Below are 26323 nucleotides of genomic sequence, written 5' to 3'. Positions count from 1 at the left end.
CCTCGAATAATGAGACTAAAGTCGCCTCCCTTCATCATCAGGGAGGCACGAAGGTAGTAAGTCTGAAACAAGTCGCGGGTCGAATATTTTCTTGGGCAGGACAACATCTATCGCTTTCAGCTACTCACCTGAAGGGCTCAAACAATACTCAGGCAGACTTTCTAAGCAGAAAGGACTTCCTGCCAGGAGAATGGAGCCTGAATCATCAGGTGTTCCTGTCACTAGTAGCAAGGTGGGGCCTTCCCGATGTGGACCGGTTTGTCAGTCGCAGAAATGCAAAGGTTCCTCTTATTTTCTCTGGACAGAAGAGACAATGCCATGGAGCTGGACGCATTAGCTCAACCCTGGCACTTCAAACTGGTTTATGCATTTCCTCCAATCCCACTACTGTCAAGAAATATCCAGAAGATCCGGTTAGAGAAAGTTATTGCAATTCTAGTGGAGCCTCTATGGCCCAAAAGCCTTGGTTCGGAGCAATCACAGATATTTGCCTGGAAGGTCCGGTGATACTTCCTCAACTCAACAACCTTCTCTCACAGGGCCCCCTATTCAACCCAAACCCTCAGTGGCTGAACCTTGCAGCCTGGTTACTGAAGCCGAGATCCTAAAATCCAAAGGTCTCTCGGAAAAGGTGGTAAGGACTCTTGAACAAATAAAAAAAAAAAAACAGTAACCAATGCAATATATGACCAGATATAGAATTTTTTTTTTATCTTGGTATACTCCGGATGCTCGTGATCCCTTGCACCCTAACATCGCTCAAATCCTTGATTTTCCTCAGAATGTATTAGAGTTAGGACTTAAACCTAGTACCCTTAAAGTCCAGATCTCAGCCCTAAGTGCAGTGTTCGATCAAGATCTGGCCTCTCACAGATGGGTCAAGAGATTCATGTCATCGGCACTAAGACTTCACCCAAGATTTACAATTTATGTCCCAACCTGGGATCTAAATGTAGTTTTTTAGGGTAGAAGTCTCTCTCCCTTTGAACCTCTGTCCTCTAACACCATACAGTCTCTCACAAGACTGCCTTTTTAGTGGCTATCACCTCTGCTCAGTGGGAAAACTGCAGGCTATCTCCATCAGAGAACCTTACATGATTGTGACCGAGGATAGAATTACACTTCATCTGGACCTTTCTTTTCTCCTGAAGGTGGTTTCAGATTTTCATCGTTCCCAGGAAATCATCCTTCCCTCCTTCTGCCAGAAGCCTTCTAATTCAAAGAAAGCAGAGTTACATCTTCTAGATGTCCACAGAATTGTTCTTCATTATCTTCAACAAACTGAATCCTGGGGATTAGATCATAACCTATTTATCCAGCATTCAGGGCATAACAGAGGAAAGAAGGCAGCCAAATCCACTATAGCTAACTGGATCAAGAAAGCAATCAGCGGAGCCTACATCAACCAACAGCTAGATCCTCCGATAGTCCTGAAGGCACATTCTACCAGGTCCACATCAGCTTCATGGGCCGAGAAAGCTGGAGCATCTTCAGAGAAGATTTGCTGGGCAGCTACATGGTCTTCCCTTCACACTTTCTCCAAACGTTATAGATTAGATCTACCATCCAATAGGGATTTAGCCTTTGGTAGGAAAGTCCTCCAAGCTATTCCCTCCCTAATGAAATTTCGTTGGTATTCCTCCAATGCTGTCGTGGAAGGCGTTTTGAGAAAATAGAATTAGTCCTTACCGGTAATTTGTTTTCAAGGAGCCTTCCATGACAAAACGAATTAACCTCCCTATGTGTTTCTTGGATTTCCATATAAACTGTCAGGTAACCATTTTCCAGGTGATCTTGGTAAACACTGGTGATTGACGGTGTAGAGGGACTTTTAACCTCTCTGTGTTCCTGTCCCCCAATAGGGCATGGACGACATCCTCCAATGCTGTCGTGGAAGGCTCCTAGAAAACAAATTACCGTTAAGGACTAATTCTATTTTTCTAACCTTCATGTTGCAATTTCAAAGAAGCAACAGAATAAACAGCATGTGCAGCAATAAAGGCACCCCTAATGAATACTTGGTTGCACGCCCTTGACGTTAATGACAGCATCCTAATATTTCTTGTAGCCATCTAGAAGCTTCTTGCACTTCTCAGCTGGAATTTTCTCCCATTCTTCCTTTGCAGTTTGTTCAAGTTCTTGAATGTTTGCAGGGTTCTTTATCCCAATGGCAGATTTCAGCTCGCCCAAAGATTTTCAATAGAATTAAGGTCAGGACTCCTTGCTGGCCATTTTAAAACAGTCCGTTTTTTCTTTTTCAACCATTCCTGTGTACTTTTGGATGTGTGCTTTGAATCATTGTCTTGCTGGACGACCCTTGATCTTCGATTCAAACCAAGTTTTCTTACACTGGGTAGGACATTTCGCCCTAATATCTCTTGATAATGCTTTGATTTCATGATTCCTGTGATGCAGTCAAGGCCTCCAGTACCGGATGCAGCAAAGCAACCCCATAGCATTATGCTTCCTCCATCATGCTTAACTGTTAGTACGGTGTTATTTTCCTTATAAGCTTCATTGCGCCGTCTGTAAACTGTTGCTTTGCATTGCCAAAAAGCTCTATTTTTGTTTTGTCTGTCCACAGAACATTTTTCAAGAATGATTGTGGTTTGTCAAGGTACTCTTTGGCAAAGATCAGTCGTTCCTTTTTATCTTTTCTTTAGCAATGGTTTCCTCCATGGCCTTCGCCCATAACACTCTGCTTGGTTTAGTGTGCGACGTATGATTCTTTTCCAGGTAGCTGTTCATGTCTTTTTGCACCAATCTCTTAACCCCACGTCCAGGTGGGTTCTTGACGGTTCCATTCTTGGGTAGGAACAGTGCCTACCATGTGGCTTTTTAAAACAGTGAAGTCATCATTCATTGGTTAATTCATGTCACATGGGCACCTGCAATTGATCACAGGTGAATGAATCTCTTCTGTAATTTACCACAGGCGAGTCAAAATGTGTTCCCATACTAAATTAAAGGGGTTGTCCAGTACTTTGTATTACCCCCCCAATGTATATTAAATTCAAGTGGGTGTTATCATTGTTTTCAATGGGAGTGTATATTCCTTCTCCCTGTATGAGTTGACTTGTCATAAGCAGGCGGCAACATGGCAGAAAGATAACACGTCACCACCATAGCTTAGATTTCTCAGTCTGTGAGATGTAATAATACTGGTCTGATCTTCTGGTCTAACCTCCTGCATACTTTTAAGTAAACAAAAAGAGAGGGCCCTCCATATGAAGAATGTCACAACACATATGCAGTGGGGGAAGAGGTATTTAACTAACCTCTGGTAGTTGTGCATGCCAGGCACAACGCTGATGCTAAGTGATGAAAGACGGTGGTCCTAGAGGGCTGCAGTACCTTCCGTCTGCTCCTGGCGTCCTGCTCAGGAGCCGTGACACAGTAAAAAATGAAGAAGGGTGGGCAGTGGCAGATAAAAAAAAAAATAAAAAAAAATAAAAAAAAAGTTGATTTATTCAACTAAGGCTATGTGCCCACGATGCAGAAATGAAGCAGAAAATTTCTGCAGTGTTTCTGCATCTCCCTGGCAGAAAAAACGCATGCAGATTGTGCATGCGTTTTTCCTGCGGAATACATGCGTTTCCACATGCGTTTCTGCATGCGGATTGACAAGCGCTTTCCAGGCGATTTTAGCATCACTTGGAAAGTGCTTGACAACTTGGTCACACTATATAAATCCATGCAACCGGCAACCGGCATGGATTTATATAGTGTGACCAAAAGAATGGTAAAAAATAAATGTATACTTTACCCTCCGATGGCCCGCGCTGTCCTGCTCAATCCGTTCTCCCTCGCCGGCAACATTGAATTGAAAGACCTGCCAACGTCAGCGTCACGTGACCCATCACATGACTCTGACGTCAGCGCAGGCCCTTCAACTCACTGCAAAGTGCCGGGAACCAAGCAGGAGCGCTGCGCGGGCCGACAGAAGGTAAGTATACATTTATTTTTTATTTTATTCTTGTTTTACAGATTTTTTTAATGGTACCTGGGTGTGGATGAGACTCTCCTCTTCTCCACACCCGGGTACCATCCGCACATTAGAACGCGCCAATAACGCAAGTACAAATGCAGTCTTGCGGAATTGGCGCGTTCTAATGCAAGTCAATGGCGGCAAAAACGCCGCGTTTACGCAAAATTAATTGACATGCTGCGGAAAAATCCGCATCATGGGCACAGCACATGCGGATTTCAATTGGGGAACATTGCTGCCCTTCTACCATGCGTTTTTAATGCGTTTTCGCAACTGCAAAAAACGCAGCGGAAAAGCATTAAAAACGCATCGTGTGAACACAGCCTTAAAATGTTCATTAACTGCTTAAGGACTGAGCCACTTGGTAGGTTAATGACCAGGCGTCATTTTTTTTTTAATCTGACCACTGTCACTTTATGAGGTAATAGCTCTAGAACACTTTAATGGATCCCACTGATTCTGAGACTGTTTGTTTTTTTTTTTCATGACATATTGTACTTTTATGATAGTGGTAAAATTTCTTCGATATCACTTGCGTTCATTTGTGAAAAAAAACTGAAATTTTGTGAAAATTTTGCAATTTTCAAACTTAGAATTTTTATGCCCTTAAATCAGAGAGATATGTCACACAAAATAGTTAATAAATAACATTTCCCACATGTCTACTTTACATCAGCACAATTTTGGAACCCCAATTTTTTTTTGTTAGGAAGCTATAAGGGTTAAAAGTTGACCAGCGATTTCTCATTTTTCCTACAAAATTTACTAAACCATTTTTTTAGGGACCAGATCATATTTGAAGTCACTTTGAGAGGTCTTTATGACAGAAATACCCAAAAGTGACACCATTCTAAAAACTGCACCCCTCAAGGTGCTCAAAACCACATTCAAGAACTTTATTAACCCTTCAGGTGCTGAAGCAATGAGGAAGAAATAGATTAACATTTAACTTTGTTTCACTAAAAATTACGATTACAGTACGATTTGTTGAAAATATTTTGGCGCTTTTACACAATCTTTTATAGATCAAGTAATTATTTTGTCATTGCTGTATTCTGAAATAACTTTTTTTTTATTTTTCTGCTAATGGGGCTGCATGGCGGCTTGTTTTTTTGTGGACTAGATGACCTTTTCAGCTGTACCAATTTTACTTATATTTTTGTATTGCGTTTAATTCCACTTTTTTCCAGCGTTATGATGATAAAGCATCCTTTGCCTCGTGTTTTTTTTTTTTTAATTTTTTTTACTGCTGTCACTGAAGGGGTTAACTAGTGCAACACTTATAGGTCGGGTCGTTCCGGACACGGCAATACCAAATGTGTACTTTTTTTTTTTTTTTCTTAACATAAAAATATGTATTTGAGTGTAATATTTTTTTTATTATTTTGTTATATATTATATAATATATTTAATTTTTACAATTTTTTTCTACTTAGTCTCTTAGTCATGTTGTCCCTCTGATCACAAGTATAATATTATTGGGGAAAACCCCTTTAATGACTGACTGCCAATAAAGGGCCTTAAAAGCACCGTGAAAAGCTGCGCTGAGGATTAAGTGAATAGCGTCCCCCAGAAAATCCCACAGGTGACAGCTGACACTCTGTAGTATAGACCCCGAGCAGTTTTGGATCCGACCAGGGCGGATTAATCCATTAAACACCGCTGAAGTTACTGCAGTGCATGAACCAAGTGATCAAAGTAAAAAAGCGTTGATGGTGATAACATGTCCCACAATGGGACTAAGTGAAAGAAGGGAAAAATTAAACACAAAAATGTGCACAAAATAAAACTGAAGCTTCTGTATTAAAACCAAAATAACAAAACATACACATAATTAGTATTGCTGTGACCAGAAATACCGGAGCTATATAACTTCACTTTATTCCATGTGGCGAACACAGTAAAAAATAATACATACTCCAAAAATGACACTTTTTCATAGTCCGACACTCAAAAATTGAAGAAAAAGCAATCAGAGTTGTTAAAAAAAAAAAAAAAAAAAAAAAAAAAGTTACAGCTCTCAGAAAATGGCAATGCAAAAACAAATACATTTTTGTAAAGTATTGTTTTTAATGATTAAAAACAATATAAATCTGGTATCACTGTAATAATACTGACCCAGAAAAGAAATCTGTGTTTTTCTTTTACTGCATCTGTCGCTTTTACCGCACATACTCTACTGTGTTAAAAAAATAAAAAATTAAACGTTAACTGAATTGCTGGTTTGTTTGTTTGCGTCTGAAAAATCTGAATAATTAGGCATCAAAAATGTTATGTGCCCTAAAATGGTGGCAATAAATCTTCAACTAGTCGTTTAAAAAAGCCCCCTCACAGCTCTGTTCGGCAAAAAATGATAGCAGATACATTATTGTTTCTATAAATAAAATCATTTTTAATGTGTGACAGCATGGAAAAAGAATATACAGTATATACAGTACAGACCAAAAGTTTGGACACACCTTCTCATTTAAAGATTTTTCTGTATTTTCATGACCTTGAAAATTGTACATTCACACTATAGGCATCAAAACTATGAATTAACACATGTGGAATTATATACTTAACAAAAAAGTGTGAAACAACTGAAAATATGTCTTATATTCTAGGTTCTTCAAAGTAGCCACCTTTTGCTTTGATGACTGCTTTGCACACTCTTGGCATTCGCTCGATGAGCTTCAAGAGGTAGTCACCGGAAATGGTCTTCCAACAATCTTGGAGGAGTTCCCAGAGATGCTTGGCACTTGTTGGCCCTTTTGCCTTCACTCTGCGGTCCAGCTCACCCCAAACCGTCTCGATTGGGTTCAGGTCTGGTGATTGTGGAGGCCAGGTCATCTGGCGTAGCACCCCATCACTCTCCTTCTTGGTCAAATAGCCCTTACACAAGAGGTGTGTTTGGGGTCATTGTCCTGTTGAAAAATACATGATGGTCCAACTAAACGCAAACCGGATGGAATAGCATGCCGCTGTGGTAGCCATGCTGGTTCAGTATGGCTTCAATTTTGAATAAATCCCCAACAGTGTCACCAGCAAAGCACCCACACACCATCACACCTTCTCCTCCATGCTTCACGGTGGGAACCAGGCATGTAGAGTCCATCCTTTCACCTTTTCTGCGTCGCACAAAGACACGGTGGTTGGAACCAAAGATCTCAAATTTGGACTCATCAGACCAAAACACAGATTTCCACTGGTCTAATGTCCATTCCTTGTGTTCTTTAGCCCAAACAAGTCTCTTCTGCTTGTTGCCTGTCCTTAGCAGTGGTTTCCTAGCAGCTATTTTACCATGAAGGCCTGCTGCACAAAGTCTCCTCTTAACAGTTGTTGTAGAGATGTGTCTGCTGCTAGAACTCTGTGTGGCATTGACCTTGGTCTCTAATCTGAGCTGCTGTTAACCTGCAATTTCTGAGGCTGGTGACTCGGATAAACTTATCCTCAGAAGCAGAGGTGACTCTTGGTCTTCCTTTCCTGGGGCGGTCCTCATGTGAGCCAGTTTCTTTGTAGCGCTTGATGGTTTTTGCAACTGCACTTAGGGACACTTTCAAAGTTTTCCCAATTTTTCGCACTGACTGACCTTCATTTCTTAACCGCATCCCGACCGCCCACTGTAGATAAACGTCGGCGCTTGCTGGGCTCTGTGCAGCGCGGACGTTTAAAAACTGTGGGTGGTCCCGCAGCGCTCAGGACCCCCAGGGTCCTGAAAGCGCTGCGGGAGCGGTGCAGAGCGATGGCTCTGACAGGGAACATCATCGGGACCTGATTGGATCAGGTCCCAGTAATGTTAACCCTTTGCTGTCTTCTATATGCCGCGATCTATAGTGATCGCGGCATATAGAAGACAGCAGGAGGAGAGGGGATGGTATACTTACCTCTCCGAAGACCCCTGATACCTTCCAGTACCTTGGGTTGCTATGGCAGCTGGAGGTCACATGACCGCCTCCAGCTCTGCCATATATGGTGTCCTGCCTGGCTCAGCCTGCTTCTGAAGCCAGGCAGGAGACTCTGACTGTGAAACAGTCAGTGAAGATCTTATGTAATGTAATATATGTCTATTACGTTACATGAGATCAGTGATCAGAAAAATAAAAATTATTGTCCCATACAGGGACTAAGTAAAAATGTAAAAAAATGCAAAATAAATTAAAATAAATAAAAAAAATATTAAACCGATAAATCCGTATATTTATGCAAAAATAAAAAAAGTACACATTTGGTATCGCCGTGTCCGAAACAACCCGAGCTCTAAAACTGTCACACTAATTAACTCCTTCTGTGCACACCGTAATAAAAATAAATAAAAAACGGACCAAAAAACTATGCTTTTTCCTCATATCGCCAAACAAAGTGGAAAAAAATGCGATCAAAAAGCAAAATGGAAATAAAAATGGTACCGCTGAAAACGTCATCTTGTTGCGCAAAAAAAAAAGCCGCCATACAGCTCCATCAGCCGAAAAATAAAAAAGTTATAGCGCTCAGAATAAAGCAATGCAAAAAAAAATATTTTTTCTATAACATGGTTTTATCGTGTAAAAGCGCCAAAACATAAAAAAATATACAGTAAGTGTAATATCGCTGTAAACGTACTGACCCGAAGAATAATGCTGCCTTATCACTTTTACCACACGCAGAACGGCATAAAAAAAACCCTCAAAAAACAATTCCTGAATTGTTGTTTTTTGTTAATTTTACCTCCCAAAAAACAGAATAGAAAGCGATCAAAAAATGTCACGTACCCAAAAATGGTACTAATAAAAATGTCAACTCGTCCCGCAAAAAACAAGCCGTCACATGACTGTCGGCCGAAATATGGAAAAATTATAGCTCTCAAAATATGGCGATGCAAAAACTAGATTTTGCAAAAAAAAAAAGCGTATTGGTGTGTGACAGCTGTCAGTCATAAAAACCCGATATAAATCTGGTATCTCTGTAATCGCACCGACCCGAAGAATAAAGTAATCTCATCACTTATACCGCACGAGGAACGGCGTAAAAAAAAAAATAAAACCAATTCTTCACCTGCTACTGATTTGTTTATTATGTCTCCCAAAGATTGCAGTAAGGCTCTGCTCACATTTATCCTGTGCTCTGCGCTGAGCACTTACACCAGAGTTTCCGTGTAAATCTGAAATACGTGATTCAGCCGGAACCCATGATGGAAGATTCCCTGTAATGAGGCAGATATAGGCCACTGTGGATGCCGTCTGGCCTGTGATCCCACGGTGTCATTTGTTTTAGGCGTGCATAAAAGTGCGGTTGGCCACAGTTTTGTGCACTTCTGAAAAAAAGGACACCGCTAAACAGAGGCCAGACGGAGTCCAGAGTAACTCTGCTGCCTCATTACAGTGAATGGATCCCGCAGGGGTTTCATCTGAATTACATCACTTGGAAATTTAGATGGAAACCCCGATGTAAGTGCTCAGCCTAGAGCGCCGGATAAATGTTACGTAAAATGTTCCCAATAAAAGCTTCAACTCAGTCTTCAAAAAAAGCTAGTCCCCACTCAGGTCCGTCATCTGTTAAAAATATAAGGGACTTCCAAGTTACTGGTAGCAGAAAGGTTCTGGAAAAGCGAAATGACCCTTGCCCCCCAAAAGAAATTCAGAAAATTTTGTGCTCCCAAATCCAAATGCCTATTCTACAATAAGTTGTTCTCCAATTGTCAAATAGCACTCCGTACCCCCCAGATCTCGCGGTATGGCTGAGCGGTACGATACAGCCACATATGGGGTATTGCCACTTTTAGAAGAAATTGTGTGACACATTTCGGCACCATTTTTACCCATTTCCCTGTATGAAAATGTAAAATCTGAGGGTAAAACATTTTTTTGTGGTAAAAATATAATTATGCTTTTTTCACTGCCCAATGGTATAAATGTAAAAATTAAATATTCACTACTTCCCTAGATGAATTCCTTGAGAGGTGTAGTTTACAAAATGGGGTCACTTGTGGGGGTTTCTGCTGTTTCGGCATGTCAGCGACTCTTCAAATGTGACATGGTGTCTGCAACCTATCCCAGCCAACATAGCTCTCCTTTCTCTTCCGAACCCTGCCGTACACCAAAGCAGTGGTTTTCCCCCACATATTGGGTATCAGCGCGCTCAAGAGAAATTGCACAAAAAATTTTGGGGTCCATTTTTTCCTGTTACCCCTGTGAAAATAAAAAAAATTGGGTCTAAAGTAACATTTTTGTGAAAAAAGTTAAATGTTAATTTTTTTCTTCCACATTCCAAAAATTCCTGTTCAGCACCTGAAGGGTTAATAAAGTTCTTGAATGTGGTGTTGAGCACCTTGAGGGGTGCAGTTTTTAGAATGGTGTCACTTTTGGGTATTTTCTGTCATGTAGACCCCTCAAAGTGACTTCAAATATGATGTGGTTCCAAAAAAAAAAAAAGTTTTTGTAAATTGTGTTGGATAAATGAGAAATCGCTGGTCAACTTTTAACCCTTATAGCTCCCTAACAAAAAAAAAATTTGTTTCCAAAATTGTGCTGATGTAAAGTAGACAAGTGGGAAATGTTATTTATTAACTATTTTGTGTGACATATCTCTCCGATTTAAGGGCATGAAAATTCAAAGTTTGAAGATTGCAAAATTTTCGCCAAATTTCCGATTTTTTTTTTTCACAAAAAAACACAACTGATATCGAAGAAATTTTACCACTGTTTTTTCGTGACATATTGTACTTCAGGATAATCTCAGAATCAGGGGGATCCGTTGAAGCGTTCCAGAGTAATTACTTCATAAAGTGACACTGGTCAGAATTGAAAAAATTGGCCTGGTCATGAAGGCAAAAACAGGCTCTGGTGCGAAGTGGTTAAAGTAATGATGGCCACTCGTTTTTCTTTACTTAGCTGCTTTTTTCTTGACATAATGCAAATTCTAACAGTCTATTCAGTAGGACTATCAGCTGTGTATCCACCAGACTTCTGCACAACACAACTGATGGTCCCAACCCCATTTATAAGGCAAGAAATCCCACTTATTAAACGGCACACCTGTGAAGTGAAAACCATTTCCGGTGACTACCTCTTGAAGCTTATCAAGAGAATGCCAAGAGTGTGCAAAGCAGTCATCAAAGCAAAAGGTGGCTACTTTGAAGAACCTAGAATATAAGACATATTTTCAGTTGTTTCACACTTTTTTGTTAAATATATAATTCCACATGTGGTAATTCATAGTTTTGATGCCTTCAGTGTGAATGTACAATTTTCATAGTCATGAAAATACAGAAAAATCTTTAAATGAGAAGGTGTGTCCAAACTTTTGGTCTGTACTCAGCAGGATAAATACAAAGAAAATTACTCTGATTTTTGGCCAGTAGAATCAACAGACAAAGGTCGTGTATATATATATATATATATGCATCTGATATCGCTTCAACTGCACCGACCTTTGTCTATCTGTTGATTCTACTGGCCAAAAATCAGAATAATTTTCTTTATATTTATCCTGCTGAGCTCTTACTTCAGGATTTCCGTGTTAAACCCATAAACTGCGATTTCAGATAAAATCCCCAACGAATCCATTAACTATGAATCTCTTTGGTCTTCGTCTGGTCTGTGTTCCCGCGGTTTCCTATCATTTTAGGCGTCTTTTTAGCGCACAAGTGCGGGCAACCACAGTTCTGTGAACGCCTAAAAAGATGGGTTGATGCCAAATGGGAGTCCAAAGTTTCTACATCTGCCTCATTATAGTGAGCGATTCCATCCTCAGAGTTGTCTGAATCACATTTTGTGGGATTTACACGGAAACCCTGATGTAGTCGCTCAGCGTAGAACACAAGAATGTCTTCCCAGCCTTATACTGAAAGTAATCAAAAAAAATGTTATTTACCCCAAAATATTAACAATAAAAAAAAAAAATAACCCAGCTTGTCCTGCACAAAAGCTGCCCCTACTCAGGTCTGTCATCGATCATTGGAAATCTAAAGGGTTCCCATGTTACTGGTAGAACAAAGACTCTCTGGGAAAGCGACATGGCTGCCCCCACCCAAATAAATCCAGTGATTTCTGCTCTCCTAAATCCAAATGCCCCCCTCCTGAACCCACTGTTCCTAAACCGCAGTAAGCGGACGCATGTTTGACATTTCTGTAGCGGGGGAGGCCATTTAACAATTTACAGGGTATGTGTCTTGAGAAGCACAAGCTGGGCACAATGTATGGGGGCGCTACAATATAAGGCTGTGTTCACACGATGCGTATTTCATGCGTTTCCGCGGCGTTTTTGCAGTTGCGTAAACGCCGCGGAAACGCATGAAAAACGCATGGTAGAAGGGAAGCAATGTTCCCCAATGGAAATCCGCATGTGCTGTGCCCATGATGCGGATTTTTCCGCAGCGTTAACGCTGCGGTCAAAAATCCGCAGCATGTCAATTAATTTTGCGGAAACGCGGCGATTTCGCCGCCATTGACTTGCATTAGAACGCGCCAATTCCGCAAGACAGCATTTGTACTTGCGTAATTGGTGCGTTCTAATGTGCGGATGGTACCCGGGTGTGGAGGAGAGGAGAGTCTCATCCACACCCAGGTACCATTAAAAAAGCTGTAAAAAGAATAAAATAAAAAATAAATGTATTCTTACCTTCTGTCGGCCCGCGCAGCGCTCCCGCTTGGTTCCCGGCACTTGCAGTGAGTTGTAGGACCTGCGGTGACGTCAGAGTCATGTGACGGGTCACGTGACGCTGACGTCGGCAGGTATTTCAATTCAAAGTTGCCGGCAGCCGGGAGAACGGAGTGTAAAGCAGGACAGCGCGGGCCATCGGAGGTAAGTATATACACTCTCTCGGGTCACACTATATAAATCCATGCTGTTTGCATGGATTTATATAGTGTGACCTAGTTATCAAGCACTTTCCAGGTGATGCTAAGATCGCCTGGAAAGCGCTTGTCAATCTGCATGCGGAAACGCATGTGGATCCGCATGTATTCTGCAGGAAAAACGCATGCACAATCTGCATGCGTTTTTTCTGCCAGGGAGATGCAGAAATGATGCAGAAATTTTCTGCTTCATTTCTGCATCGTGTGCACATACCCTAAGTGTGTAATATACTGTGTGGGGGCACTATCTATGGACCCTAAAGTGGCATATTTGCTATTCTCCAGAAAAAAGTATGGCGAGGATATTACATAAGTCACTGCAGTCGTAGATTAATTCATTAACAGGTGCAATTTCTACAATGAGGTAATTTTTTGGACTTTTCTGCTTTTCTAGCACATACGGGACTACGACCTCTTCTCAGCCCTGACTTGTGACAGTTGTTTCTAAACAAATATGGGGCATAACCATGTTCGAGAGAAATTGTGCAATAAATTGTGGGGTCCAGTTTTACTTATTAACCCTAGTGTAACCGACAAATTTGCATCTAAAATAAAAATTACTTTTTTACCACTAAAATGTTACATTTCCATGGCTCAGTGTTATAAAATTCTGTGATGCACCTGTGGGTTCGAAACACCTCACTACAACCCTATATTCCTTAAGCAGAAAAGTTTCCAATATGGGGTCACTTGTGGGGGTTTCTGCTGAACTGACACCTCAGGGCCTCTGCTAATAGAGCCCAGAATCTATTCAATCTATTCAAATGAAATCTTTCTAAAAGTCAAGTCATGCTCCTTCCCCTCCAATCCCTATCTTTTACTCTAAGTGTACAACTACATATGGGTACTGCCACATTTGGTATAATTTGCATAACAAATTGTCCAATCCATTTTCTATTAGCCCTTGTGTGAATTTAAACTTTGAGGCTAAAGTAAAATTTTTCCAGGAAAACCCTAAGTTTTTCATTTTCTTGGTCCATCTTATAAAATTCTGTGATTATAGTTTGTGGATGTGTTTCCGTCGCAGAAATGCATTAAAACGCTTGTTAATAGGTCTGCCATGTATAGCAATGGTAATCCGGATGTTCTGTGCACATGATTCGGAAGTTTCCGCTCTAGATTACCATTGCCATAAAAATCGCAGCATTACCATTTATTGCACGATTCTGCGGTGAATTTGTGCCCATTGACTAGCATTGAATCGCAGCAAACCCGCAGGTAGAATATCTATATACCTGCTTAATTGCTGGGTTTCAATTAAAATCAATAGGCGCGGAAACGAGGTGCGGGTGGTACCCGGGTTGGGAGAGGATGCTATTACTCCTCTCATCCGACTGCTGTTCTGGCTGATAACAGCAAGAGCTGTGTGGATGGGAGGAGCAGCAGTCTGCTCTGCGCAGCCCGTGTTGGTAAAAAAAAACAAACAAAAAAAAACCTTTATACTCACCTGTCTGGCGGCCCCTGGTGTCCTCCTGGTCCCCGGCGATGCGGTCTCCCCGGTGGCCAGCGATATACAGTACGGGAAGCGGGCTCGCGCCCCGCAGTGTACAGAGCTTCCAGGATCTGCGGTGATGTCACTAATCAGCTGATAGTCACGTGGCCATCAGCTGCTCAGTGCTGGCAGCGATCCGCTGATAGTTATGTGACCATCAGCTGATGCTCACCCTGGGAACATTCGCAAGAATGTTCCCAGGGTGGTAAGCTCACTGGGGCTGATCAGCTGATCTTAAGCTGATCAGCCCCAGTGACCTCCTGCAGCAGCATGTACACTGACAGGAGTGATTTTACACCCCAGTCAGTGTATATTGCTGTTTTCTACAGCAGTGACATCAGTGATGGCTGATGTCACTGCTGTAGAAGTGACCCGGATCGCCATGGGACACTTGTTGACGGCGGACAGGTGAGGGATATGGTTGCTTGTTTTTTTTTACCTTTTTTCAGGAGATTTTTCAGTTAGATTTTATAGGGGGACCTCACGTTTATTTGTTTCTGAGGGCCCCCTGTAATCCAGTCAGTAAAGGCTAAACAAACAGCTGTGGGCTGATATTAATAGCCAGGGAACATTGTTGGCTAATTGCCCCTTCCTCGGCTACTAAATATCAGCCCCCAGCGATCGGCTTTCCCTCTGCTGGTTATAAAAATGATGCAAGAGCCTACGCTTTTCTTTTTTTTTTTTTTTTTTACATTTTAGGCTCTGTGCCCATAATTCGGACCTAGCAGCGCTTCGGACGCAAATGTTTTCTTTATCCAAAACGTTGCAGTCTATTGAATGCAGGTAAATTCACTAAACCGTGCTGATTTACCGCATTCAATACATTCTAGTGGTCCAATTTCTGTTGTGGAGACTAGCGACTCTGCAAGAGAATTTGAGATGCGGTCCTGAAAGATGCGCTACATGTCAGTGTCCTTGAGTGATTCGCAACCTCTGATGCACGCATAGTGGACATGGGATTTCTAGAGATCCCATCCACTATGCTGTAACATCTGGACGCTGCGGGTTTGACGCTGTATTAACAGGCAGCGTCAAACCTGCAGCGGCTCCTGACCGTGGCGATGTACCGAAACTCACTCACAGCATGTCACTTTCTGTAGCAGAAATGCTAGTCTCCGCTGCAGATTTTGACCGATTGAAGTGTCATTATATGCGGTGGATTCACATGTACCGACAACAAAAGTGCGGCATTAAAACACCACGTTTTGGATGCAACAAAAATATGCATTCAGAGCGCTGCTGAGTGCTGATCGGGGGGATGTAGGGGCTAACGAACCAGCTGTGAGATGTTAATTATTGTCAGGGAAAATGTTTGCCTAATGGTACCTGCCAAGGCTAAAAATAACAGCTCACAGCAACCACATAAATTACATGAATCGAAATGCTAATGAAGATTGGGTGAATGGGACTACTTCTTTTGTTTGGTGATGACAAGGTGTCAATCAGACCTTTTCATTAACAAATTTAATTTAAGTAAAGCGTTAAATAAATACACAGAAACAGAGTAAACACTAAATTTGAATTTAAGCAAACACTTTCTTAAATAATTTAAATGAACCAATATACTCACCCCAGTTTTATGGTAATCCAAGGGTTTAAGCATTGTCCCACCAAATAACTTTATTTGACTCCAAAAAGCATTCAGTCATGTACGAAAACACTTCAAAAAAACGCATTAAAAAGCGTCAAAAACGCATGTAAAATTTATATGCTTTTTTTTTCTTCCAGGGAGAGGCAAAAATGCGCAGGAAATTTCTGCTTCAAATCCGCATCGTGTGCACACAGCCTAATGGGAACCTGTCACCAGGTTTTTCCCATATAACCTACAGCCCCCACTTTTCAGCCCCATGTAACGACATTCTAAAATGCTGTGTATGTATGCCTCGAATTCGCCCTGTAAGGCAAAAAAAATACTCCTTATATATTATACTTGCCTACAGTGTGGTCTGGTCTGATTGGTGTCTCTGGTTTTCATCCTGCACCTCTCTTCTTGTGATGCTGTCTTTCTGTTTCTTGTGGATGAAGCATCCAATGTCATCCTCAGTGTTTCCCTTTTGTGCGCCTTCATAGGTGCATTTCTCTCTGCCCTGCCTAGGGCAGGGCAAAATACTGTAATGCGCATGTGCTGGCGGTCTCTGGCCTTTTCCCCTGCTTGCGTAGAACAGTACTTTCCTCTGCCCTTAGTAGGGCAGAAAGAAGTGCACCTATGCAGGAGCGCAGAAGGAAACACACTGGATGATGTCTGATGCGTCATCCACACGAAGCAGAGGAGGAGGCACTGGTACAAGTCCAGTGACGCCCATTGTACCCTCCTGTAGTAATAAAAGGTGTTTGTTTTTTGCCTTACAAAGTGAATTGAAGTCATATGCAATGGCTTGCGAAAGTATACCACTTACTCCCCCCATGGCATTTTTCGTGTTTTTCTACCTCGCAACCTGGAATGTCCTTTTTTTTTTTTTTTTTTTTTTTTTTTTTTTCTGGGTTTGCATCAGTTCATGTAAGGAACACGCCTGCAACTGTGAACATATGGTTTTCTTTTTATTGTGATGCAAATAATAAATAAGACAAAACTGAAAACTTCAGTGTGCATAACTATTCACCCCCCTAAAGCCTGAGAAATCCACCCTTAAGCCTAGAGGCGGTTTTAATTATAGCGGGAGCTTACCTTCCCATATACAGGTGCATCTCACTAAATTAGAATATCATCAAAAAGTTAATTTATTTCAATTCTTCAATACAAAAAGTGAAACTCATTATATATGAGTCATTACACACAGAGTGATCTATTTCAAGTGTTTATTTCTGGTAATGTTGATGATTATGGCTTACAGCCAATAAAAACCCAAAAGTCATCATCTCAGTAAATTAGAATACTTTATAACCGCTTGAAAAATGTTTTTCAAATCCAAAATGTTGGCCTACTGAAATGTATGTTCAGTAAATGCACTCAATACTTGGTCGTGGCTCCTTTTGCATCAATTGCTGCATCAATGCGGCGTGGCATGGAGGCGATCAGCCTGTGGCACTGCTGAGGTGTTATGGAAGCCCAGGTTGCTTTGATAGCAGCCTTCAGCTCGTCTGCATTGTTGGGTCTGGGGTCTCTCATCTTCCCCTTGACAATGCCTCATAGATTCTCTATGGGGCTAAGGTCAGGTGAGTTTGCTTGCCAATCAAGCACAGTGATATTGTTGCTTTTAAACCAGATATTGGTACTTTTAGCAGTGTGGACAGGTGCCAAGACCTGCTGGAGAATGAAATTTCCATCTCCAAAAAAGCTTGTTGGCAGAGGGAAGCATGAAGTGCTATAAAATTTCCTGGTAGACGGCTGCGCTGACTTTGGTCCTGATAAGTCAATGTGGACCTACACCAGCAGATGACATGGCTCCCCAAACCATCACTGATTGTGGAAACTTCACACTAGACCTCAAGCAGCTTGGATTGTGGCCTCTCCACTCTTCCTCCAGACTCTGGGACCTTGATTTCCAAATGAAATGCAAAACTTACTTTGCATTTACTTAGTGTGTCAATGACTGCCTTCTGGACATCTGTCAAGTCTGCAGTGTTCCCCATGATTGTGGAACCTACTGAAACAGACTTGGGGACCTTTTTAAATACTTAGGAAGCCTTTGCAGGTGTGTGTTTTTTGTTAATCATCCTAATTTACTGAGATAGTGACTTTTGTGTTTTCATTGTCTGTAAGCCATAATCAACATTAACAGAAATAAACACTTGAAATAGATCAGATTGTAATGACTCTATATAATATGAGTTTCACTTTTTGTATTAAAGAACTTAAATTAACTTTTTGATAATATTCTAATTTAGTGAGATGCACCTGTATATGTAGACATCAGTATGAGAGGATTCACACTACATAGGTTCCCAACAATGAGTCGCCTTACTTTGGCTGCCGAGTACACATGAATTGGACAATTAATGTGCTAAGAATTCTCATTTATTTGTATTTTCTAGAGCAGTAATGCAATTCAAATTACATATTTGCATACTATAGCGCCACAGAGTGCTCCTTTTTTGTTGGTTATATGTGGAGATGTCTACTCTTAGTAAGCACCTGTACACACCAGTTTTCTGTTTTGGAAGTGACGGTCAGTCTTTTGATATTTGTATAACTGAAAACTTCAGTATGCATAACTACTCACCCCCTAAAGTAAGTACTTTGTAGAGCCTCATTTTGCAGCAGTTATGGCTGCATGTCACTTTGGATGAGTCTCTGAGCTTTCCACATCTTGCCAGTGTTTTTTTTTTTTGTCCATTCCTCAAGGCAAAACTGCTCCAGCTCCTTCAAGTTAGATGATTTCCTCTGCTGAGAAGTTTTTTTTCTGCCCACTCTTCCATAAAGGCCACCTCTATTTGGTGTTTGGCTTATTGTGGTGGTATGGACAAATACTCCAGTCTGTGCTTGGGAACTCTGCAATGGCCTTTCAGAAACCTGTGCTTATTCTGACAGTCCATGTGACACTAGGATTGCACAGGTGGACTTTATTTCACTAAGCATGTGACCTATGATGGTAATTGCTTGCACCATTTTTAAGGGCTTCATCACAAAATGGGTGAATACATATGCACATACCAATTTTTAATTATTTGATCCCATAAATGGCATTTATACCTATATTTTTCTCACTTCACCAACTTGGACTATTTAGTACTGAGGCATCACACACAAATCTGATTACAAAAATATTTAAACACGTAATGTAACAAAATAGGTAAAGCCAAGGGGGTGAATACTTTTGCAAGCCACTGCACAGCATTTTAGAATGTTGTCACATGGAACTGAAAGATGATGGCTGTTAATCATATGAGGAAAACCTGGTGACTGTTACCCTTTAAGTAGTGAAGTTTCCAAGATGGGATCACTTGTGGGGTTTCTGCTTTTTTTGCACCTCTGGGGCTCTGCAAAAGCAACAGTGTCAAAATTTGTGTTCCAAAAATTAAATGGTGTTGTTTGCTTTCCGAGTTTTGCCATGTGCCCAAACATTAGTTTTTGACAACTTATTGAGTACCACTGTGTTTGGGAGAAATTGAATAACAAATTATGGGGTTCATTTTCTCCTATTACCCCTTGTGTAAATGATAAATTTGGTGCTAAAAAAAAACTCCTTGTATTGTAATTGGAAAAATGTAACTTTTTGTTTTTATATCTAAGGTTGAGTGCACACGATGCAGTTTTAATGCATTTCCACGGCGATTTAAACGCATTAAAACAGCTTAGTAAGAGGTCTGTGAATCACCCGTAAGTTAAAATACTCAGTACACCCCAAGATTAATTCCTTGAGGGATCTAGTTTCCAAAATAAGGTCGCTGTTGGGTTTATGCTGTTTTGGTATGTTGGGAGGCCTCTGCAAATACATGGCATTAACAAATTTACACTCCAAAAATCTACTGGGTGCGATTTACTTTCAGAGCCCTGCTTTGTGCTCAAACTGCAGTTTTTGACCACACATAGGGTATCCTCACATTCTGGAGAAATTGAGTAACAACTTACTGGGTCCTTTTTCTCCTGTTATCCATTGTGAAAATTTCAAATTTTGGGCTAAAACATTTTAGCAGAATAAAATTAATTTTTGCTTTCACTAGAAATGAGACATGGTGTTTGCAATCTATTCCTGCCAAATTTACACTCCAAATACCAAATGTCTCTTCTTCCCTTTTGAGCCCTGCCATGTGACCAAACAGAACTTTTTGAGTAAATGTGGGGTATCACAGCACTCGGAATGAAGTGAGTTACAAACGGTGGGTATCCACTTTTACCTATTGCAAAAGTGAAAAATTTAGGGCTAAAGCAACATTTAAAAAAAAAAAAAAAAAAAAAAATGTTTAAATATGATGACCTGATATAATCAAATTCTGTGGAGTACCTGTGGGTTGAAAATGCTGGATAAAATTTCTTCTGTTGAGGCAGCTTGGGGGCAGTGCATCAACAGTGCACTCTGTTCAGACTTTGTCACACTCTGTTCGTCACTTCTGATCAGAGCCGGCGAGAGAGTGTATTGTCACTGTACACTATGAAGAACAATGACAGTGACATGAATCTCTTGAGCATACATTAGATATGGCAACTGATGCATGCTTAGTAGACGAGCCCAGCCGCTCATCTCCAACTTCTTATGAGAGGAGGGAGCCCGCAGCATCTCCCTACTCCAGCCGCCGCTGACCACCTGAAGCTGTGACCCCGCTCCGCCACTTTCAGGTAAAAGACCGTACCTTCTGATAAGACGCACCCCCCCTTTTCCTCCTAAATTTGGTGAGAAGTGTGTCTTATAAACCGAAAAATACTGTATTTGGTGCATAAATTTTTGCACCATTTCTGCATTTCTTGGCAGGTATTATACAGTATATACATTGTTGTATGTATATACAGATATGACAGTGTGTATACTATATAACTGCTGATGTCTGGCTTATTCTTTATTATATTGATATACTATGTGCACAGATGTATTATGTTATATACTCTGGATTGATCAATCCTACACCTGGCAAAGGACATGCATATTACTTTATTTTTCGGATTATAAGACACTTATTTTTCCCAAAAAAATTTGGGAGGAAAAGGGGATGTCTTAAAATGCGAAGGTATAGTATTATACCTGGGGGGAGGGGGGGTGGCGTCTTCGGTTGAGCGGGGTCACAGATAAAGGAGGTTGGTGGCGATGCTACTGGCCCCGATCTTTCAAAATAATTTGGCAGTGAGCGGAGGTTCTCTCGCCCATACATAGCCCTGCAGTGGGCTTTGGGAAAATGGCCGCCAGAGCATGCTCAGATTGAGATCTTGGGTGTCAAGGCCGGACAAGGGGATGTTCGACGAATGGCACAACACACTGTAACAGCGGGATGATAAAAGGGGGGAGGAAGACCCTAACGGTAGGGAGCGAGAGATGGGACATTTCCTGACACAAATCTGTCTGTCCCTAAGCTCCGCTAACACCTTATGCGGGTCTTCACCCCCCACCCATCCCACACCGCCGTCACATGCCTTATCCCTGTCATCTCAATTTACTCTAGCTAGTGAACTGGCCGACAAAGACGCTTGCATTATCACTACTTGTAATGTTACACATGGTAAGATGACTAACAAGGGACGGGACGGAAGAAGAACAACATAACGTATAATCATCAGCAAATCTCCAACAGCAGCTCCACACACCTAGCAATAGAATGAACTCTATAACTGACGGTCAGCTGATAGGTCATGTGGCTATTTAAAGGTTTAAGGCTGTGTGCCCACGTAGCGTTTTTCATGCGTATATGCTGCAGAATTTCCGCAGCATAAACGCTTGGTAATCTGCCCCCCATGGTCCCCAAGGGGATTCCGCAAGTTCGATGCACATGCTGCGGATTTTTCCGCAGCGTTTTTGATGCGCGGAAAAATCCGCAGCATGTTCATTAATTTTGCGTTTCCGCAAGCGGAATTGCCTTTGTGCAATGCAATAAAAAACTCAAGGCAATTCCGCATGTGGAAATCGCGCGATAAACGCGTGCGGAATTCCGCATGCGTTTTTCCGGGAGAGGACTTGCAGAAATTTTTTGCTTCATTTCTGCAACGTGGGCACATAGACTAAAGGGAGGTGAGAGTGGTACCAGCCAACATCAGCTGAGCCACCACAAAAAACTGGCAGCAAGAGACTAACAATAACCCTTAGATTCAGCCAAGTATGGCCAAATAGAGTGTAAGGCACTTGCATCTGTTTGTAGTTTGTTGTTATATATATGGAAGTCAGGAATCCATTATAATATGTGCAAATCAATCTTTATTGAGAACAATAGATTAAAATCATTTAAAAAAGGTGAAATAGACAAAAATTAATTCGCTCGTCAAACCAAATTACTCCACAAGGGGGAGCTTTTGCTACATCCCACAGTAGATATAATATTTATGGTAAGTCCACAGAAGAATAAATAGACTATATTGCACAATCATTTGTTGTCTAAGTGAATATATAAAGTGCAACTTTGCTTAATGAGTAGCAGGAAATATATATATGTCAGTTCCTCATAAACCTCGTAACACACTGACTGAGTAATCAAAATGGGCACAAATCCACCTTAAGTCAGTTACAAAGTTAATAATACTTCACCAAGATTGGTTACACCATCCGCCCCAAATGATTTGTGACATCAGGAGATCTCGTCTCTCAAGATCTTTCCTAAGCCCACCACAGGGGTATGTACGGGAGAGGGTACCTTCGCTCACCGGTGACTAATTCTGAGGACAGGGCCCACAGCATCGGCCCACTCTCGCCACCGCTCTAGTCCTCCTGAATCGGCAACCCTTCTGAGAGGACGGGGCCCGCAGCATCCCCCAACTCCTGCCGCAGTCACCGCCAACCTCTTGAGGCAGTGACCCTGCCACCCCCCAGGTAAAACTGATTATAATGTGCACCATTTTATTTAAAAAAACAACAACCTTTTTTTCTATTTTCCACCCCAAAATTTGGGGTGCGTATTATAATCCGGTGCGCCTTATAATCCCAAAATATGTTATATACTTGCTGTATGTACAGATATATATATATATATATATATATATATATATATATATATATATATATATATATATATATATATATATATATATATATATATATATATATATATATATATATATATATTAGCATGTGTGGCCAGTAACCAGGCTCTGGGTTGATCAGTCCGGTGCGGATTCTGTATAGTAATATTTTGTCACTCTGAGGTATGGGGAGATTTATTGCAGCAGTCTGAACTTTCCTATGGTCTGTTGATGCTGGAGCCGGTGACCTGGCACTGACAGGGTGACCCTGAAAGTACAGACTCCTGCAATAAATCTATGAGCATCAGCAGAGCGACCACTGACACAATATAGGACCCGGCCCTGAAGTTATCAGGAGGTGCGCAGCGTCCACCTCCTCACTGTACAGAGAGCACAGAAGCTAGTACTTATTGAGGACTCCTGTCTGTGCTGCCCAAAAGCTCCTCTCTGGCAGGAAGAAGACGCATGGTGCTCCCTCCACTCCCATCTCATCTTGGAATTGAGGTTAGAGTTACCATGTAATTACTCTATCTTTACATTGGACATCAGTTCATTATACTCTAATATTAAACATGATTTGGGTCTAACAGCTAGCAAACATTATTTGAGCCAAGATAGACCATTACCAGAGATTCAGTCTTCATTTTCAATTGATCACATCAAATTTGTGTTGGAACACCATATATTTTCTTTTGAGGGTGGGACCTACCGGCAGTTGAGGGGCTGTGTTATGTGTACTCTGTTCGCTCCCAGTTATGCCAACCTGTTGATGAGGCTATTCGAGTCCCTCCATATCGCCGGCTCCCCCCTGCCATTGGGTCACATTCTATATTCTAGAAGATATCTAGATTACTTCTTTTTCATTTGGGCAGGAACTCCTGAAGAAGCAGAATTATTTTGTACAAGAGCTCAATAGTAATTCATAGGGTCTAGTGTTCTCCTATCCATTTTGTTCATCAAGAATCGAGTTCCTAGATTTGGTTATATACAAGGGAGAACGAGATACTATTTACACTTCAACATTTTTCAAAAATGTTGATATGAATAGTCACCTGGAATTCAGCAGTGGCCATTATCTAGATTGGATAAAAAACATTCCCTATCGCCAATACAGGTGAATCAGGAAGAATTGCACAACCAATGGGCAATTTTTGAATTAAGCCCGCATTTTAGAAAAGAGGTTTAGAGGAAAAAAAAAAGTACCCCAACAAAATAATAAAAGATGCATTAAAATACACAATACAATTGAATCAAAATGATTGTCTCAATAAAGGGGATTATTTAAGAGAAACTAATGATAGAACAAAATTTACCCAAGATGGAGAACAGTAAGTTAAATAAAAAAAAATAGAATTAGTCTTACCGTTAATTCGGTTTCTAGGAACCCTCCACGACAGCACCTTAGGAGGATACTTCCCATACCCTAATAGGGACAGGAAACACATGAAGAGGTTAAAGAGCACCCCTTAACTTCCTGTCTACAGTGTTTTTTTTTACAAAGGACCACACCGTTAGGACTGCTTCAATTTTTTTTATTTATAAGAAAGAATAATACAGTGTATAATAGGGTGAGATTACCCGTGCTGTCGTGGAAGGTTCCTAGAAACCGAATTAACAGTAAGACTAATTCTATTTTCTCTAGTCCATGACAGCACCTTAGGAGGAATGCCAAAGAATCATTCCTAGGGGGGTGGATAATGGCCTGGAGCACCTTCCTTCCAAATTAGTATTGGACATCATATCAAGTCTATAATGTTTCTGTGCCTTAAGTTTTTCTGTAGGAACCATTTTTTGGTTTTCGTAAGTTGCGACAATCGTGTTTTTGATCCAGTTTGCAATTGTGTTTTTTTGCCGCCTTTTTTCGTTTGTTCTGACCATATTCTGGTGTTTTCTCCAAGGACTTGTTATTTGAAGATACCGAAGTACGGATCTCTGTACATCCAGAGTATGGAATTCTTAATACTATTGGATGGATTTTGACAGAAAGAAGGTAATATTATGATCTGTGACAAGAGAAATTCAGAGGTTTCTTTGAGTGGAAAGGTTGGATCAAGGTGAAAAACAAGCCTGTCATCTAAAGTTCTCAGGGCTTTCTAACTGAGAGGGCTTGTAGCGCACTCACTTTCCTAGCCGTTGTAATGGCAACCAGGAAGTCTGTTTTCCAGGATAGCTTATCAATGTCTATGTATTTTCTATAGTCTCAATGGGAGGTAATGTGAGACCTTTGAGAACTATATTTAGATCCACCACCAGGCCAGGGTCATTTGGGTTTAGAGAAAAGTTTTCCCTTTTGTGTTTTGACGAGTGGCGAATAGGTCTACCTCTGGTAGACCCCATCTTTTTGTTAGGAAGAACGTTTTGTTGTGTAAGCTTCATTTCCCTGGATGTAATGTCTTTCTGCTGAGAAAGTCTGCTTGAATATTGGCGGATCTCTTCAGATGGAATGCTGACAGGGAAAGAACATGTCATTCCGCCCATGCAAAGATTCTGCTTGAGATTGATTTTAGACTCTCGTACCTCATGCTCCCCTGGTGTCGTAGAAGAGCCACCGTGGTTATATTGTCCGAGTATACCTTTATGTGGGTACCCTTTATTTTGTCTACTGCTGCTTTCAGGTCCTCTTCCACCGCTTTTGGCTTTCTGAAGTTGGAAGAGCGAATGCCGATGTATTGGGCCCATGTACCCTGGAACGTGGTGTGGGAGATTACTGCTCCCCATCCTATTTTGCCAGGCTACCCCTCTTGGTAGATTTTTTGGGATGAGCCACCAGGAGAGAGAGGCTTTTACTTGTCCTGAGAAGTGAATAGTTTTGTTTAGGGATCCTGAAGCGCCATCCCAACACTAAAGAATGTGGGATTGCAGAGTTCTTGTGTGGGCTTGAGCCTGAGCCCAGGCTACCACCGGGATGCAAGAAGTCATCGACCCCAACACCGACATGGCCAATCGTAAAGATATTTTCCTCTGATCTCGCAGGTTTGTTAGTTTGGATCTCAAGAGCTCCTGTTTGTCTTTTGGCAATAGAGACATCTGTTCCTGTGAATCCAATAGTATTCCCAGGAAGATTTTTTTGGGATTTTTTTTGTAATTTATCAGCCACCCCAAGGGTGTAAGAAGATCCAGGACTTCCTGTATTTGTCTGTCAAGGATTACTTCTGATAGGCCAATCAGTAATAGGTCGTCGAGGTAAGGCACTATACAAATGTTTTTGTGTCTGATGGATGCTATTATCTCCGCCATTATTTTGGTAAAAATCTGGGGAGCGGAAGAGATTCCAAAAGCAGGGCGGTGGAGTCTGGGTCGGTATAAAATGGACCAACTACGACTTCTAAAATATATAATAAATTGGGTACACTAAATCAATGCAGTTTGTGGGGAATATTTTTTCATAAGAATTTGGGAAAGTTATGAAATGTCCTATTCCTGATCTAAGGGTCTAGACTTTTAGCTGAGATGAATCTGTGCTACAGTAAATTTATCACTTAAACATGAGCCATGTA

General features: G+C 41.2%; 1 protein-coding gene across 3 annotated transcripts in view; it reads left to right on the top strand.

Annotated features, from left to right (window-relative positions):
- TULP4 (TUB like protein 4) overlaps positions 1-26323 on the top strand; it is a 589117-nt gene that overhangs the window by 7451 nt on the left and 555343 nt on the right. For 2 of the 3 annotated variants that reach the window (XM_073671513.1, XM_073671512.1), the window contains exon 2: positions 24725-24816. The exons of the other annotated variant lie outside the window; for it this stretch is intronic. The gene's annotated coding sequence lies outside the window, so the exon portion shown is untranslated. The remainder of the gene's footprint in view (positions 1-24724; positions 24817-26323) is intronic. 3 annotated transcript variants of the gene reach the window in all.

Source organism: Phyllobates terribilis, unplaced genomic scaffold (genome assembly GCF_046119375.1).
Source record: "Phyllobates terribilis strain yellow unplaced genomic scaffold, ASM4611937v1 Scaffold_3__8_contigs__length_932513732, whole genome shotgun sequence".
Classification (NCBI taxonomy): Eukaryota; Metazoa; Chordata; class Amphibia; order Anura; family Dendrobatidae; genus Phyllobates; species Phyllobates terribilis.
This window is presented reverse-complemented; position numbering and strand designations above follow the sequence as displayed.